This window comes from Anas acuta, chromosome Z, assembly GCF_963932015.1.
Source record: "Anas acuta chromosome Z, bAnaAcu1.1, whole genome shotgun sequence".
NCBI classification, from domain to species: Eukaryota; Metazoa; Chordata; class Aves; order Anseriformes; family Anatidae; genus Anas; species Anas acuta.
This window is the reverse complement of record NC_089017.1, coordinates 58,325,439-58,343,242: the sequence shown is the minus strand read 5'-3', so window position 1 is coordinate 58,343,242 and position 17,804 is coordinate 58,325,439. Positions and strand designations below refer to the sequence as shown.

The 17,804-nt window shown below is 37.3% G+C and overlaps 1 long non-coding RNA gene across 1 annotated transcript; it reads right to left on the bottom strand.

The window, feature by feature from the left end:
• Window positions 1–6,169: 6,169 nt before the first annotated feature.
• On the bottom strand, window positions 6,170–10,896 carry LOC137848150 (uncharacterized). Its single transcript, XR_011091194.1, has 3 exons — window positions 10,510–10,896; window positions 8,951–9,063; window positions 6,170–8,858 (listed from the first exon to the last, which is right to left on the bottom strand). It is a non-coding gene; the product is annotated as an uncharacterized lncRNA (long non-coding RNA).
• Window positions 10,897–17,804: the final 6,908 nt, after the last annotated feature.

Here is a 17,804-nt window from a genome sequence, read left to right as displayed (position 1 = left end):
ATAGCAAGTATGCTCTTCCTATATGAAAGTTTCAGTTTTTTGTTGTGTTCAAATACATATACGCTATCAATGACAACAGGTTACACAGGGATAGACAAATCTGTTTCCCCAAAATTCCATATGAGAGAAATATTAGAAATAGGAAGTATAAATTCATTGCCCCGACCCTGTTCCTCCCTCGCTTGTGAACACAAAATTCTGAGAACTGGAATAATTTTAAACAAACAATAGCAAACAATAGTTCCCATATTTTGTGTTTAGTCTTCTGAGTAGATCAATCATCAAATATTTATAAATAAATAAATAATTCTGTTCAGTCCACTGAAGCACCATCCACCAAATTTCAAGTACATTGTTTAAGAGGTTGAACTCAGGGATGTATTATATATCTGTCCTTGATAACTAAGCTTTCAAGACATTGTGCTTCCACAATTTTAGTAAAGCCCTGTGTCAGCAGCACCCAAATGTTTATCCCTTACTCCGAGCACTAGACTGAAGCTCAGGAAAGAATAGGATTTTCTTTTCTTTATATATGATTGTCTTCAGCAACCTGACCTCCTGCAGGATTCAATACTTATCCTTTAAGTGTATCAGTCAATCAATAGCTATTTGGGAGCATACAGCAATTGCCTCCTGTCTTTGAATTTCAATCCTGTGAGCACATGGAAAAATTCTTGAATTCTCTAGAGCATTACCACAGGATTTTTGGCAGCCTTCTGTCTAGGAGCAATAAAGATTCTTCTTCTTCCTACCTTATGAATAATATGATGCTCAGGTTTGTGTCCAAGTCCATTTGCAACAACAATTGTAAGTGGATGTGTAGACGAGCAGTGGAGTTGCTCAGCTTTTCCCCTTACTTTTAGAATCTGGCAATAATTTCTTTCCTGCCACACAACAGACAAGCACACAAGTGCACTGACAGTATGGCTATGCAGTGGTTCTTGGATTTCATTTTCTTAATGCAAGGTCATTAGCTATCTTTCATTAGAACTTTTCAGCTAGTACTACCTGGACTTGATTTTTTTTTTTTTCCTGCTCCTAGCAGGACAATACTCTGAACTAATATTTTTATACCAATGTAGCCAAGGACAAAGTTTGTAGATTCTGTTTTTTATATGAAATAGCTGTGTTACAAATATAAGTAATTCAAGAAAATTTAAGGAAGTGTATTAAGATGAGATATCTCTAAATCCAATATAAAATTTATTTCAAATCAGTTTTGGTCTGTGTGTTGCTTATTAGTAATAGATCATAGAATCACAGAATTGAAGGTGTTGGAAGATCACCTTGAAAGATCATCTGGTCCAACCCCCCTGCCTAAGCAGGTTCCTTAGATCAGGCTGCCCAGGTAGGCATCCAGATGGGCCTTAAATATCTCCAGAGAATGAGACTCCACAACGTCCCTGGGTAGCCTACTCCAGTGCTCTGTCACCCTCACCGTGAAGAAGTTCTTTTGCATGTTCTTTTCAATACACCACAAAAGATGAGAACAGTCATCTATTAGGAACGTTTCAGCTCCATATTCTGTATGTGTTCTCTGCACAACACTTTTTCAAGATACTCAAAATACACGTAAATAAATAAATAAATAAATTGTGAAATACACGTGACACCCATAAAAATAAAATGTTGACACTACGTGGTCAAAATTTGCTGTCTTCTTTGGGAAGATAGATACTATAAGGAAATCCTTGTTATTTGTTTGCCATTCTGGAAGACTGCTTTCCAAAACAGGGAGACTGATCTCATTTCTCAGTGGACTGATGAAAATGTTTTTATTTTATTCCAAACTCCTTTATCTGTTCAGCACCAGTGAAATTCCAGAACCTGTTACCATGTTGCCAGGTCTGATCATCAGTTCCTAGATATCCTAGGCATGTCAATATGTATTGTCCATGAGTAACATGCCTTGAACTTTAACTTGAACTTGTTCAGTAGTCATTACACTTTGCAAATTAACAAAAACTGAGAACAAATGTGAAATCATGTGGGTTTGTAATATTTTTATTGAAGTTGTGTATGTTTCTAATATAAAGGCTGACATTAGACTTTATTTCATATCACAGGGCTGTGCAAAGAGAAAAAAAAAATAAGAAAACAACAACAACAAAAACTGTATATTTTAAAGAAAGGGGTAAAGAAAGGGTAACGGAATACTGGAAATCATTTCCTTGAGTTAACAAATATTTATCTGGTCCTGCAAAATATATTGTGCGATAAAGAATATTTTTTTCCAAACAAATTTACATGACATTTCTGCTCATTATTTTCTTGAGACTTATTAGTGTATCCTGTAATGCTCTATATAGAAAGTATGCTAAGTCACATCCATAAGAGAATTAACATGGTATAAAAAGGATCAACTAGTTGATCATTAAAATGGTGATCTGGAAAAACTAAGGTAAAAAAGATATTCATAAGATCGTCATGACACCAAAATGTCATACACTCCAAGCACAAAATTACTGTAGTTTATTTAGAAACACTATATATTTTCAACATATTGCCTTATTAATGTAACCCTAGAACTTGAACTGTGTGAACTCTTTTCACTGAAATGCAAAACCATGCAATGCACAGTAGGGTTTAGGATTTCATTGCAAACTGAAACACTAGGGCATTCAGAAACATTCAAGGCTGGGGCAACACCATGTTTTATTTATTTATTTATTTTTCCCTCTTGAAATTTTGATATATACTTTTACCTGATCAATTCACTATTCTACACACGGAAACAAAGAGGACATGGTGGAGAACATGCCATTGTTCCCTAACCCTGCCTGGGGCTCCCTGTATGAAGCAGGATGACACAAGACCAGCACAAGACTGACCTGTGCTGCCACTCTTGCCATTAAGACTGATTGTTGAACAGTACACCACTGGGAGAGATTTCCTGGGGAATCATTGTTCAAACCAACAGCTTGGATTAGTTGGTTAGAGTCATTTCCTGGAAAAAAAAAAATGGGAGAGGCTCCTTTTCTTTTATGTTTGGAAGTATACACCTCCCTCTGACTGAGTTTGTCCAAAGGACACATGCTGCTTTTCTGCCTTTTCAGCCTATCTTGGTATTTGGCAGATAGGAAGAGTTGGCAGATAGTAGGCAGGTAGGCAGATAGAAAGCTTATGGAGCCACACTATCATCATGGTACAAGATGTTCTTCTCACCTGTGTGCCATATAACCCACTGTTCCTTTTCCCTCTTGTAGAATTGAGTATTTACCTTACAGCATTATGCTAAACTGAACTCAGTTTCAGGACATAACATAATCATGATTTGTGTTTTGTGAAAAATAACATTTCATGCCAAATTTACAGAAACACAGGTATCTGGGTGGTCCCAATACTTCATGAAAGGAGGCTATATGGGGAGTTGAAGACTGAAGTTCCTGTGAATTTTATCACCACGTTTACAGACCATTATTTTTAACCTACAAGTTTGGAAATTACTGTGGCATAAATACTTTTTCAGTATTTATTTTTTAAATTTTTTAAAAGTTACCTGTTTTCAATTTGAAAGCTACTGCATTCTGAAAGAGGTTTAACTCTTAACTCCTTCTTTTCCCCAGTCCTTCGGTACGAAAACTCCTAATATTAACACTGGCTAACAAAGATCCTTTCAAATACACTCTGATGAATCTACATAAATACACAAAGATGGTGTGTATCTAAAAGCAGAACTGACTTCTGTAATAAGTCTGCCTGCTTAAAATTTGTGAGCTATTTTCATGGAGACAAAATTACCACAAGCACACAGTAGCTAATTTCCTAAATGCAATAATGTGGTTATTTGCCATAATGGCCACAGGCACTCCATCAGTCCACATTAAAGACTAAGAGGTTAATCATATTGAGTTTAAAAGAAGAAAAACCTGATGGGTTTGCCTTTAAATTACAGGACTGTAAAATGCATTTGAAATCACCAGTTTAATTCATTTTCTTTCTTTCTTCCTTTCTTCCTTCCTCCCTCCCTCCCTCCCTTCTTTCCTCTCTCCCTCTCTCCCTTCCTCTCTCCCTTCCTCCCTCCCTTCCTTCCTTCCTTCCTTCCTTCCTTCCTTCCTTCCTTCCTTCCTTCCTTCCTTCCTTCCTTCCTTCCTTCCTTCCTTCCTTCCTTCCTTCCTTCCTTCCTTCCTTCCTTCCTTCCTTCTTTTGTAGCTTTATAACTTTTAAACAGACACGTTTGTATTTATGTATTTATTTATTAAAACTTTTCCTGCCTGAGACCACATATGCTCAGTATGTGTAATTTTATAGGTCAGTTATGAACTTCTATAAAGAGGTGTGAAATGAAAATATTGACAGCTGAGTTTGCTGGCACAACTATGACATTCTTCAAAGTAAAGGTCAAAACACTGAAAAACATGGATATTCCACAACTCCAAAAATAAATAAAAATATCTGAACAAATGTTAGAATTTTCCTGGAGATTTTAGTATTTCTTTAGCTCAGCCACATTTAAATCATGCCATTTCCCTTGCCAGACAGGCAAATGGTCTAATTTATTAGTCTGCCTTTCCCCTAGTTTTCAAAAAGATACAGAAAGAACAAAATCAGGAAACAAACAGAACTCTCTGCTGAAAGAAAAGCAGGAACACAAAGATGTGATTTTAGGAAAGCAAAGGGCAGAATTCACTTGACAAGTTTTCTTCAGGATGTGCAGGGAATTGAACACAATTGGGTTATATGAGATGAAAAAGAGAGATCAGAAGACTGTAGAAGAACAAAAACCTACCTTCACTAACACAAGGCCAATGGCAAAATCTTCCAATAATCTAAGTTGCATTAGTGCTTCACCCTCTATCACTCTCAGCCTTGCCTTTTAACTTGAGGAAAAAGTTGATTGCCAGCAGACAGCTAGAGTGAATGCAAAGTCTGCATAAGAAAAGGAACAAGAAATCTTCCCCTGCTACCACCTACCACTAGGGAAATGGAGACTTCAGACACAAAACTTTCGTGGTTGTGGGACAGATGTTTAAGATGTAGAAAACAGAAAAGCCTCTTATGCTAACCTATAAGGTCATTCTCTACCTTCCATACACAAAGAAAGCCGGCACTCTGTACAGATGTGCCTTTAAACAACAGGGTAGTAACAGGGACATCAACAGGGTGTGTAGAGGGGAAGGCGCCACTTTGAAGAATTAGTCAGAAACTTTATGTGAATATTTTTTTTGCTTAGTTGAATCACAGAACCATAGAATACTTTGGGTTGCAAGAGGTCTTAAAGACCATCTGGTTACAACTCCTCTGCAATGGGCAGGGACATCTCCCACTAGACCAGGTTGCTTAAAGCCCCATCCAACCTGGTCTTGAACACCTCCAGAGATGGGGCATCTGCATCTTCTCTGGGCAACCTCTTTGAGGCCCGCAGCACGCTCATAGTGAAGAATTTCTTCCTTATATCTAAACTAAATTTACTCTCTTTTAGTTTTGAACCGTCACCCCTTGTCCTATCACACTCCTTGATGAAGTGTCCTTCTCCATCTTTCCTATAGGCTCCCATTAACTACTGAAAGGCTGCTATAAGTCTCCCTGGAACCTTCTCTTCTCTAGGCTAAATAACCCCAACTTTTTGAGCATTTTTCATAGGAATATTGCTTGAAATAAAATCCCAACTCACATGAAGTCTACAGGATGTTTGGCTTTCAAGGGTAGCAGGTCAACAGACCAAATAAGCTTTAATGTGGACCATGAACAGTACAAATTTTTCCTGGAAAAAACATAGGATGGGACTCATCAACCTGGAAAATTCCTCCTCAGCATGTGCAGAATTTCATTTTTGGCTCCTGGCCGTCCACATGTCAACATTAGTATTTTCTTTTTTTTTAATTAAGATTGTTCAGATCACAGTCAGATGTTCTGTGGCTACAGCTTAACTTGATTAAGAGGTCACTGTCCTCATCTGCTTACCTCTTCCTCTGTTTCATTCCTGTTCCCTGAGAGATGCTAGCACAACTCTATGAGAAGTGACACCTTCACTAGTTTCTGTAAAATAAAGTGTCACAATAAAATAGAAAACATAAAATGTATGCAAGTAAGCATAGGTTATTCTGAGCAGTTACAAATGTAGCTAAGCCAGAAAATTTGAACCAGCTGAGAATGTGTAAATGAAGTCACTCATCTCCTATCCCAGCCAGCTGCAGCAGAAACAGCATGTCTGGCTATGCCCTTTCACCAAGGGTTTAACTTGATTTAACTAGGGGTATTGTTTTCAAGTGATACAGCGAATTTAGGGATAGTGTGGTGGTTCTGACTTTGGTTTACTTAAAGTCATTTGAGAACAGAGATTTAAAGTGGACTCAAATAAATCTGAACAACAGTATGGTTTTGAGCAGTGAAATAGAAACCTTAGTGTATGCTGCTCTTCCTCTCCTCTGCTAATGCCTTGATGTATCAATGTGTAACTCATGCAGCGGAGCAATAGGCACCCCATAGATAATATGAACATGAGAGAACACAGTGTGATTCAGGTATTTATTTTTATTTCAGTCACCCACTACTTTAATATGTGAAACATGGTCTCATTCAACAAGATCCAATTCTGAAATATGATCCAGACCTGATGAGAGAAGACAACATAACAGAATATTAGCAGAGCCCTGAAATCTATCTTTTGTGTCATGAATAACAAGCCCTGAATAAGGACTGAGTTAGTTTCTTTCTGTTTTTTTTTTTTTGTTTTGTTTTGTTTTGTTTTGTTTTGTTCTTTTTTTTTTTTTTTTTTTTTCTCCCTTATTTATCTATCTATCTATTTATTTATTTATTTTTCACTCTGACAGCAGAATTTCACACAGAGCTTGAAGTGTAGTTAAACGTTTTGCTAGGTTAATCAACTAGAAGAACCATTAGTCTAAGCTGGAGGAAATACAAGCAGACAAGGTTTTTTTGTGTCAAATAAGGAATGGTGTAATCAAGAAATATTTTTTTTCTTTTCAAATAAGAAGTGCTTCTGAAGTGCTTCAATGAATATTTTTGGGACATTGAAGTTGTCCAACACCCAAATGGAAAAATGGAAATGGAAAAAATGAAAAACATTATGCAGTCTAAAAAATATACAAGTCATTTCATATTAGGATAGCCTGTAGCTGCTTGCAAAATTTTTGAAGACGGCAATTATCAGGAAATCATTAGTACCCGGAGAACAAATACTGTCATGGTTTGCAAAGTCTAAGGAGCTATTTATTATTTAAAAAATGGCTGTGCCAATACTCTGCTGTAAAATCCAGTACAACTGCTTTGGCTTTAGTCAGAGTGTATGAGTACCTCTTGCTAAGCTGTTGAAAGGATCTCATGGTCTTGCATGAAGTTATAGTAGCTGCCAAAAACTGCTGGAATAGAAGGGATCATTGTAAAATCCTTAACAGCATAGTTTAAAAATTAATTCAGTAGTTGGGAAAAAATGCTTGGCTGACAGAGCTGAAAATCAAATCCTCTGTTTAGCCACACAGCAGATAAAACATTACCAGCCATCATGCAAGATCCACATTGCCAGTTCAGCATCACTCTGACCTAATGACCTAAATGAAATGACCGAAAATCCTAGAACCTGCTGCTGGAAAGGCCCAAGCTCCCAGAATAACAGTAAGCCTTGATTCAGCTCAGGTCTGGGGCATTTTACAAGAAGAGTGCCAAATGGCTCTGGGTTTTGGTTTTGGAAGGGGACTGACAACCAAGTAATTACACAAAAGCTACAGAGCGACAGCTGTTATATGAAAATGACTTCTAGTTAGCAGGCATAGCTGACAGACTGCAACAACTGGCAAATTATTTCATAGGTTTGACTGAGAAGAGAGTCTGAGGACAGTTGACTAATGACAAAAGGGAAGAACAGGTGGGTTTTCATTCAGATTAATCCTTTTATGAAGCAGATCCTCATCTGCACCTCATTACCTCATTAAAGCATAAACCACAGCTGATCCTATTTGACTTCAATGCTAATTTTCAAAAATAATGAAAATAATAATACTGTAAGATAACATTAGTAAAGGCCTTCACTGAATGCTGTGCACAAGAGGGATGGTATCTCTGACTTTGAAAGAATGGCATTTTTATCTCTAAATGTCTACATGCACTGGTATCTAGGATAGCAGTACAGCACATTCAAAATTGAAAACAACTTTTCAAAATTGATTTTCCTGATATGGAAAATAAATACAAGGGAAAACAAAAAACAACAAACAAACAAGCAAACAAAACAACAACAACAAACTTTCTTCTTTTCCCATTCCATGTTTAATTGTTCTCTTTCACTTCAGCCATATGCAGAATGTGTAACAGATCACTGTTTGAGTCACATTGAGACTCACTTAAGATTTTGCTCTCCAGAAGGTAAAGATAGTGAAACATTCCAGTCAATAAGAAACTGAATACAGAGCAGAAAATTTGGGGAAAAAAAAAAAAAAAGTACAAAACAGTACCATCTTCAAAGTTTAAAACTACATTGCATGACCATTGTCTTAAGTGAATGGTTGTCTCTGGTAACTGTAGCTACCTTGGGGCTGGGCTACACTGAGACTGAACTCTCACAGAACAAAGCCTGCATTCTAAAAAATGGTTATTTGATTTGCTGATGAGCTCAAAGATATGGCATTGAGAAATAAAGGTAAAAATAATAAGTTAGGTAGAATACACTTGAATGAAAGGTACAAACAAACAACAACAAATGACCAACATAAAAAATAATCTTAACATTGTGGATTTCATTGCACTATGCTCCATGAACATGTGTCAACAGACATAAACCTGACAAAAGGAAAAAAAAAAACTACTTCCTCAAGCAACCCCCACAACACAGAAACCACCATGGAAATTTCAGTCATATTCATCAACTTCAGTAACTGCCACCAATTCCTCCTTAATGATTTCTGGAGAGAAAAAGAGGAAACAGATAAGCTAAATATCTGCAGGAAACAGGGTAAATGAAAGGAAGTTGAAAAAAAAAAAAAAAATCATTTACCTGTGCTGCCAAATAGGAGCAGATGGTGAGATCCAAGGGGAGATAAACGTTAAAGACTGGAAACCTAGAAATTCATCCTGCCAGCTTTCAAAGATCCAGTACAACTGAAAAATCTAAGAACCGTATAACAGCAATGTTAAACAACAATAATACAAGACTATAAGGCAGGTAAAATGGAATGAACATGCTGAGCAGAGGGAGTTGAACACTTTCAACAACAACCCCATGAAGGGTTCCTGAAGTCAGATTGCAAGGAGTTGCCAAGCAGAAAATATTTAAGGGAAAAGATAAAGTGAAAAGGCAAATTGTGTGATAAAGCATATGAAGCAAAAGAGTTGAGATTCTGACCAATCTCAACAAGCATTTCAAAAAGATGGAAAAAAATAGGGTCATTTTGAATTTCAAAGCAGTGAATAACTTAGTTTCTGGAACTGTAGATTTTTTAAATGAGCTGTCTAATATAGATCTAAAGACAATAAAACAAAGAAAAGCTGTTTGACGTTGTAATACTTGGCTTCACATAACATTTTTTCAGGCCCCCTAGGCATAAACATTGGCTTTCTGCTATTAAATTCTTCAGGCCATGGAGTACAGATGTCATAAAAGAAAGATCCAAATTTTTCAAGGTCCTCATGCAGCTGCCATATTGCTCAAAGACCAGGATTTTTGTATCAGAGCTGTTCTTCTAAAAGCTCATCAGATAACGTGAAAGGCTGCCCTGGAAAGCTCCAAGGGTATTAAGAAGAGATTGTACATATGGTTGGAAACTTGGCTTGGCACTGAACAGCTGTAGCTACTGCTTTTTTTTCTCCTTTTTCAATTGCATTGCAATCCAAAGCAGTTTAGATTCCAGCCCTGGGGCAGAGTCCAAGTGTTCAAAACTGGGAAGGACACAGATCTAACCTGAAAGGCCTAGGTCAGTTGCACCAGTCAATAGTGACACTCAAGCCAGGAGAGCATACCTCTGTGAAGGACAGTTCTAGAGCATAATCTGCACACATGCCATGCACAGTACAAACAATACAAGAGTAAAAGAGGAACGTTTTCACAAGGTTGCAATATTAGGCTTAACCTCAACACATAAATCTCATGCTTGAACTATACCTGCTTTGATTTTAGATTACTAGCATGTTTTAGCCAACACATGGACAACATATACATTTTACCTGAGCATAAAAGAGCCTTTTAACTCATTAAATTGAACCGGAATAGTTGAGGAATTCAAAAGTTAAGAGAACAACGAGGAGGGAAACATAAATATCCTATTGTTCCACAAGTCCCAACTGGTCCCAACTGACCCTAAAACACATATACAATTAAAAACAAACAAAGGGGTTCTAGTCTAGCTACTAGAGTGAATATCAGCGATATCTTGGAAGTATTTCTAATTGGAAAAAAGATATATGATAAGTGATAAAAAATAAAATAGAAACATTCCAGATTCTTTCATTCCTAAATGAGATTTCTTCATCTGCTTCAATTAAGTAATTGGCCAAACTTCATCCAAATTGTTTCCCCTGATTCTTGCATTTATCTAATTTTCCAGGTTCCTGACCCACCTTTTCAAATACGTAGCTGTGCTCAGGCATCAAGAGGTGGTCATGGGTAATCTCAGTGTCCTCTTGGCATAGATGAATTTTCTTTGTGACCAGTGAGATCTCAGTTGTAGATAACAAAGACAGGATTTCAGATGCTTTCTGTACGTTTGTGTTACCATGGCAAATCCATCAAGAGAAGCACAAGATAACTCTTGGTTTCTGTACCTGGAAAGACTTTCCTCTTTGCTCTATGGCGCCTGGAACCCCCTCCTGTTTAGATGTCCATTTGTTTCGTGCTGTCCTGCCTTGCCATAGGAATAGTTATAGAGTCAGTTTTGACACTGCTGTCTGAGCAAAGAGATTTTGTCTGTAACTATGTCTTAGGCAGAGAGTAGATAAGCTAGTCCACCCCTCCACACATTGCCGTACAGGGGCTGGGAATTTAACACCTCTGTGAAGGAAGCACACTCCAGAGTCCACAGAAATATTAAACATTTATTTAAAAATACTCCCTTAAGTTTCTAATGAAAATAAATTTGCTAAACAATCTGAGATCAACACCATTTTTTTTCCCCAAAGAATAAGGAAAGAAAAATTTGGCTGGAGTTCCTGGGGTAATATTACAGACATTCCCTTGGTAATCATCCCTTTTCACTGAGTTATGGAGGCTCTAAGAACCCTAAGAAGCCTAAGAACTCATGGGTGAAATGATGGATTATAGCTTACTTTCCTGCCCTTCACTTTCTCCCAAGGCATGATTTTTCCAGAGTGCTGGGGGTTTTCTTCCCTAAGAGTCTGTTTTTTGTCAGGATCAAAGGGGCAAATCAGCAGCAGTAGAACTTGCAGTCAGGGCCTGTAACTTCCCATATGTAAGCAAAGACTGAAAGACCTGTAACGTAAAAGCCCATGGAATATTCTGGTAATAGGTGGCTGAGAAAATTGGTAAAGACAGAAAGTCTTCTCTTCTCTTACTGTAACATTTACTCTTACTGTAGCTGTTACTGTTCTTACTGTAGCGTTTATTTCTTGCTTGATATTTTAAATGCTTATTATAATCACATGCCTCCAGCTCAGACTACCCTTTCGTCATCACTGGAGATTTCTCTCCCTTCACCCTGTGATGTGGAGAACATTGATGCCTTTTGGAAATCCTCCCTGGAAAGTCTTCAGGGAAGCTTGCAAAAAGCTAGGCCAGAAACATTTTTGTACCACTTTTTTTTTTTTATTTTTCTTTTTTTTTTTTTTTTTTTCTATGTCTCTTTAGTTTCTTTTTCTCCATTTTTCTCCTTTTATTTTGGTCCATCCAGCCTAAGGTAAGCAGAAGACTTCATTATTGAGGAATAATGAAAAAAACTATGCAGAATTCAGTAGATGTGATTTACTTCTGAAAAGCCCCAAAAGCAAATGAAGATGTGGAGTTGTGTACTTGTATCATGCTAGATTTGAAAAGGTATTTAGGCAACAGAGCTATAAATAAGGTACTTTTAATAGCATCAAGCCATCTAGGTTCAGATAACTAGGTATTTTCCAACTCTTTCTGAAGTCTGCCTATCTGCAGCTTTTCATGCCTAAATAATCTTAAAAGCACCACTCCAACTGCCCTGTGAAAACAAGAGGAGGAACAGCATTAGTGCTGATGGATGAGGTTTGTTTGTTTTAATTTATCCATGTAAGGAAACTATATATCATCACCAGAGCAACTATGCACAAAGAGGCAGTCATATGTAAGCTGCTTTGAAATACAGCTCTGTGTGCATATGTACGTGGTGTACACACTTCTCCCCTTTGGTGCTTTTATATAGGTCTGTTTGCAAGAGAAAACAGCATAGAAGCTGCAAGTGTTGGGTAAAGCAAGTTTTCTAGCACACGAAGAGAAATCTTGCTGAAGAAACTCTCCAATTTCACTTTTATTACTTTGTCCTTCCCTTTTGTTTTGTGTCAGTTCCTTAACCTCTGCTTTAGATTACATTAAAACTCCAGATCTGTAAATGGCCTGGGGGAGGAACATGCTCACATTTCCTTCACCTCAAGACTTAGTATTACAAATTAATCTACAGGAAACAATTGCTTGGCAATTTAGAAATGGTGTGGGCAAGAGTCCACACATTTCCTTTACTGGAGAAAGTAGGAAAAAACTCAGAGAGAAAGAGAGGGACTAGCAGGCTGTTATTGTATTATTTCATGCCTCACTGTATTGATAGTGTTCATTTTAGCTTCTTAGCAAGGTTAAGCTTGATAACTGAAAATGTTCATAGCATCACAGTACTAATGAAACTGAATTGTACTTCTACACTTGATTCTAACATACAATGAAATTATCAGCGATTTAACAGCCTTTTAATAGCATTCTGACTACAGTACTTTAATCCATACCATAATGTAATTGAAATGACTATCACACTTTTTCTTTGTTGAACAATGACTAAAATTTTGTATAGACATCTGTAAGACAGTTTCTCATGGGGCAAATATTTTGTTCCATTATAAAATTATGAAGGCAACATTTTTTTTTTTTCCTAATAGAACTGGCACCTGTTGAAAATATTTTTCTCATAAGCTTGTAACAAAAGATATGTCAAATGAAAGATAGAGTTACACTGGAAAGAAAACATTTTCTGTCAGCACAACCTAAGCAAAAATACTCTTGATATCTCACACACCCCAGCTTTGTGCAGGTCTATTTATTTAGTGTTTTGAGTTGTGTGGGCAGCATAATTTGAGACAGTGAGAAAACTAACAATTTTATGTTAAAGCAGATTTATCAGAAAACTCCAGACAATTTAGAAAACTAATCCATTGCAACAGAAACCTCCAAAAGGAAATGTAATAGCAGACAGAATGCATAACAGTTGCCACTTCACCTAATCCAAAATAAAACAGAAAACTACAAAGTTATTTAAAAAAATAAGTATTTAACACCCCCCTCTTTTCAGCAGCTTGGCCAGCTATTCAAAGAGAATTCAAGGGCTATTAGGTGCCTATTTTCCACAGTGCTTTTGAGATCCTTCTTCTGAGGGATCTCAAAAGTAACAGCTTTCACAACTCTGTTAACTAGAAAATCATGTTGAAATTTCATAGGACTTAGTTTCAGCACTTTCCAAAGTTCATATTCAACTTCTGAAATATAGAGGAAGATTTTAAAACAGATCGAACAAGCAAACAAACATTACAAACTAATCTATTGTCTCTAAGTCTCTAACAGAACAATAAGTAAAGTTAAGGGTGTATTCTTCAAAATCATTTCATATTTTTATGTGCAATGTTCACAGGAAATACTCAAGTGGTAAGAATTGCATGGCATGACAGCCATCATGTTTATTCAGGGTTTTATGTATAAGCAAAAATACTAAGGAAGGAAAAAGCAGAAAGCCAAGGCCCTAAGAACCTAGGGAAAAATAAATAAATAAATGAATAAATAAGTAAATAATTTTTTAAAAGCAAATTTTTGGCTGAATCTGCAATACCATTTTTTTCAAGCAACAGTGAGGTTTTGAAATTTATCCCTTGAGCATCCCCATTTACCATATTTTGCTTTGATCCTAACAGTGGTTTTGGTGTATTTGAACTACATTCCTCACAGAAGAAATTGAGACAGAAGTTTCCACTCCAGGTGCAAGCCTAATGATGTCCAGCCCATAATTGTGACATAGACATCTGAGTTAAAGGTTGGCATTTCAACAGCTTTGAACCACATGTGATGAGAATATTTGGTGTGATGAAACCAACTAAATTTAGTCTGAGTGAAAGCCACAAACCACATAGAGAACAAATATTAGGAACTCATCATCATCTACATGAACTCCACTTCAGTTGCATCAAATCACTGCTCACGTAAGCATAGCCTCTGTCTTTCAAAATATTCATGTTCCCATTCAGACCTGTCACCTCTAGCCAGAGTTAACCACAAGCCTTCTGCGTGAACATATTTCTTCCTAGCCTTATACTGCAGTTTTCATTTGTAAAGTTGATCTTTTGCTTGGATGGAGAGTTTTCCTTTTTACATCTGATGTGTACACCAGAGAATGCAATCAGAAGATTTCTATTGATTGCTCTCAAGCAATTTAGTTCTGGTCATGGCTGTACTGGATTTGCAATTATACTGAGGAGAGGTATTATTGACTCTGCCTAGTAATTACCAGTCTGACATCAGATTCTGCTATAGCTGAAACTAACTTACATCTCTCTGACCAAGTTACCATAATGAGATGCTATTACCTTTTTTTTTTTTTTCTTTTTTTTTTTTCCCTAAGAGAAAGCAAGCTTATAATTTTGTCTTCTAAACAACATACAGAAGGAAATATAATACCTGCTCCTTTAAAGGGAATTATGTGTACTTACAGCAGAAAATACATTTAACCTTAATTAGAAAAGAGTTGGGGATCTGTGATATTCTCTAACTGTTACTTTATTTGTAGAAAAGCAATACCAAAGTATATGCAGGGTAAAGGAAGTTCGATCAGCTGTTATTTGAAGATGTTATAAGAAGATCTGCAATAACGATAGCATTAGCTGGACTTCTCTGGAGGTTCGTCCTATGGGCCTGGAGCCACTGTTATCAGTTTAAATGCTTTACAAATCATACTGGCATCTTTTTTATCCTGAGCTCGGTAATAAAAATGAGAAAGAATGTCAGTAATGGATCTTCAGGCACTTACACAGATGTCTTTCTAGTGCGAAGTGGAGGAAAAACACACTGTTGCCTGAAACAAGTCTTTTGAAGTCATGACAGGACTTTAAGTTCACACTGGCATGCATAATGCACATACACAGTTTATGAAAAGTAAACCATACCAAATTAATGCTTCAGTTACAGTTTCAGCCTTGGGTCATTCACCATGCTGCTGCACAAAAACTGCAAAAAAACAGAAGCTGACACTGTGTGCAACATTTCCTGCTTGCTTGTTATTGTTTTCTTTGCAATTACTGACACTGTTCTGAAGAACAATAGCTGGGATATTGAGAAGTAATCTTTGTTTGTAAGTCACTAGCCTGTTCGCACCTAGTCATATAAAACATTTGAGTGACCTACCTACTGTCTTAAATGACTGGCTTCTATCTAGGCTTGGGCACAAACAGACAGGGGAGGAGGGTTTGGAAGTAGGCAGGGACTTAGCATGAAAGTTTCCTCACATACATCCCAGCCAGCAAACACCACCAGAGATGAAAAGGTCTGGAAACTACAAGGACACAAATGCACTCAGCAACTACACAAGAAAACACTCTCCCTACCTCTTTGTGTCATTAGTGCAAAAACACCTACTAGCACCTCATAAACAAATCAGCAGAACCTATACCTTGCAGGCAAGTGCCAAGCTGTTTTGTTTCCTCTCTCTGTGGTCAAGCATTACAGACTCCTCAAAAGATGCAGGGATGCTGGTTCTGCCAACAAACAGAGCAGGTGGATCTTTCCTGGCATCAGTCCAGGATGCAGAAAGGGCTGTGAATGCCTCACTGGAGCACAGGAAACAAGTGACAGGGACAAAGGAGGTCCTGCAGAGAGCAGCCCAAGAAGCAGCCAAGCTCAGAAGCAAGATTTGGCAGGCATGTTTGTTGTTGTTTAAGTTAACTACAAAGGAAACCCCAGGGAGGGAGAAAATCTGGACCAGATCCAGTATGCACATGTGTTGTGTTCAGAGCAGGGTAAGAATGTCATTTTCCAAATGTGTAACGTATAGGTATGCATACATGAGTGTATACTCATACGTAACTACTCACTGCCGTTTCCTGGAGCCAGAAAACAGCATTTGTCTTGGCCCCAATATTTGGGGCTTCTTGTGGTATAGGAATCGTTGAGGAGTCCACCAGTGTCATTGATTGCACTTTGCAGAGAACACTCTGATCTTGGTGCTAATTTGACTTAACAGCACTTAACATGTCTTGCAGTGATGAGTTTTGTATATTTTTCCTTGTGCTTCTGAACTGCAATAGGAACGAGCAGACTCAGAGCTCCTCAGATTGCCCTGTTTTGAGCATATCCTCCCATGGAGACCTGTCATCTTTACAGAAAGCATGCTGATGTATTGCAGCTACTCCCTAGAAATGCCAAAAAGTTAAGGCTGCATGCATAATCCTCAAACCATGCATTTTCTTTCTTCCTCTATGGTCATCTTTCTTTGTGAGTATGCATAGAAAAGCTGATAAGTCTGTCACCTCCTTGGGGTAACATTTTCCAAAGCCTTTAAATTAGCTTTTAGAAATAGCTTGAACATGAAGGAATCTAGCTCTCATCACAAGTCAATGGCTATGTTCATACCAGCAATTTTATTGCAACAGCTGAACCGAAACAGTGAGTCAAAGCAATTGTCACTGAGTTCTTTGTACGTCCTTTATGATAGGGTGCAGAAGGAGAAGGGGAGATAATTCAGAATTTTATATTTGTGTGAAAATTCAAGCAATTCTGCTTAAAGCTGTTAATGTACACACACATTTCAGTATCCTTATAATCTACACACTCCAGTTGTATCTGAAAATAGAGTTTAGAATCCAAGGTTAGTTTATATGACCGTATTTGTACTGTGGCAAAATAGGTGAAGATGGCTGCTTCCTGTCATACACAACTGGTTGCTCCAGTAATCCTGGCAGGTATTAAGTAGAATAGGGTGTAAAAATTCTCAATATTTTCAGTGAGCAGCAGCAGGATGTTTACACCTACTGTTCCAGGAAAGCAGTAAAGTAGTAAAAGGTTACACTTTTTACACTTGGGGGACAAAAGCTGATCACTAAGCCTAGTTTTACTTGTAATTACTATGTAATGAATAAAATTAGCAGTTTAAAATCTGTCTACACTATTATTTGTCAAGCACAACAACATTTTTTATTTTTATTTTTTTTTTAACTCTAAGTGTCTAGGCATCACACTTTGTAATGCTATGTTTTTTCTATGCTATGCCTGAACAGAGTCCTTGGAACTCATTTATGTTACTCACAGATCTTAACATGATTGAAACTAATTTTACTATCATTGTTAAATGTACTGAGCTCACATGAGGAACAATTTTCCAAGGCTCATAACGTAGCCAAATGAATCCTTTTTTTTTTTTTCTTTTTTTCTTTTTTCCCCTCTGGAATGCACAAAGCGCATGTCTGCCCATTATAATCTCTCTCACTGCCAGGTTTTAACTTTCAGCCTCCAGCTGTTTTGGCTGGGGAGCTGCTTGACATAAAAAAAATAAATGAATAAAAATAAGATAAAGATAATGAATACTCTCTGTGTTCTCCCCTGATTTCTAAACAGCTTTTCCACAGACTTGTTCCTCAGGAAACACCTCTTTTCATGCAGAGTGACCCTCTGAACCACACAGGATTCATTGTCATAC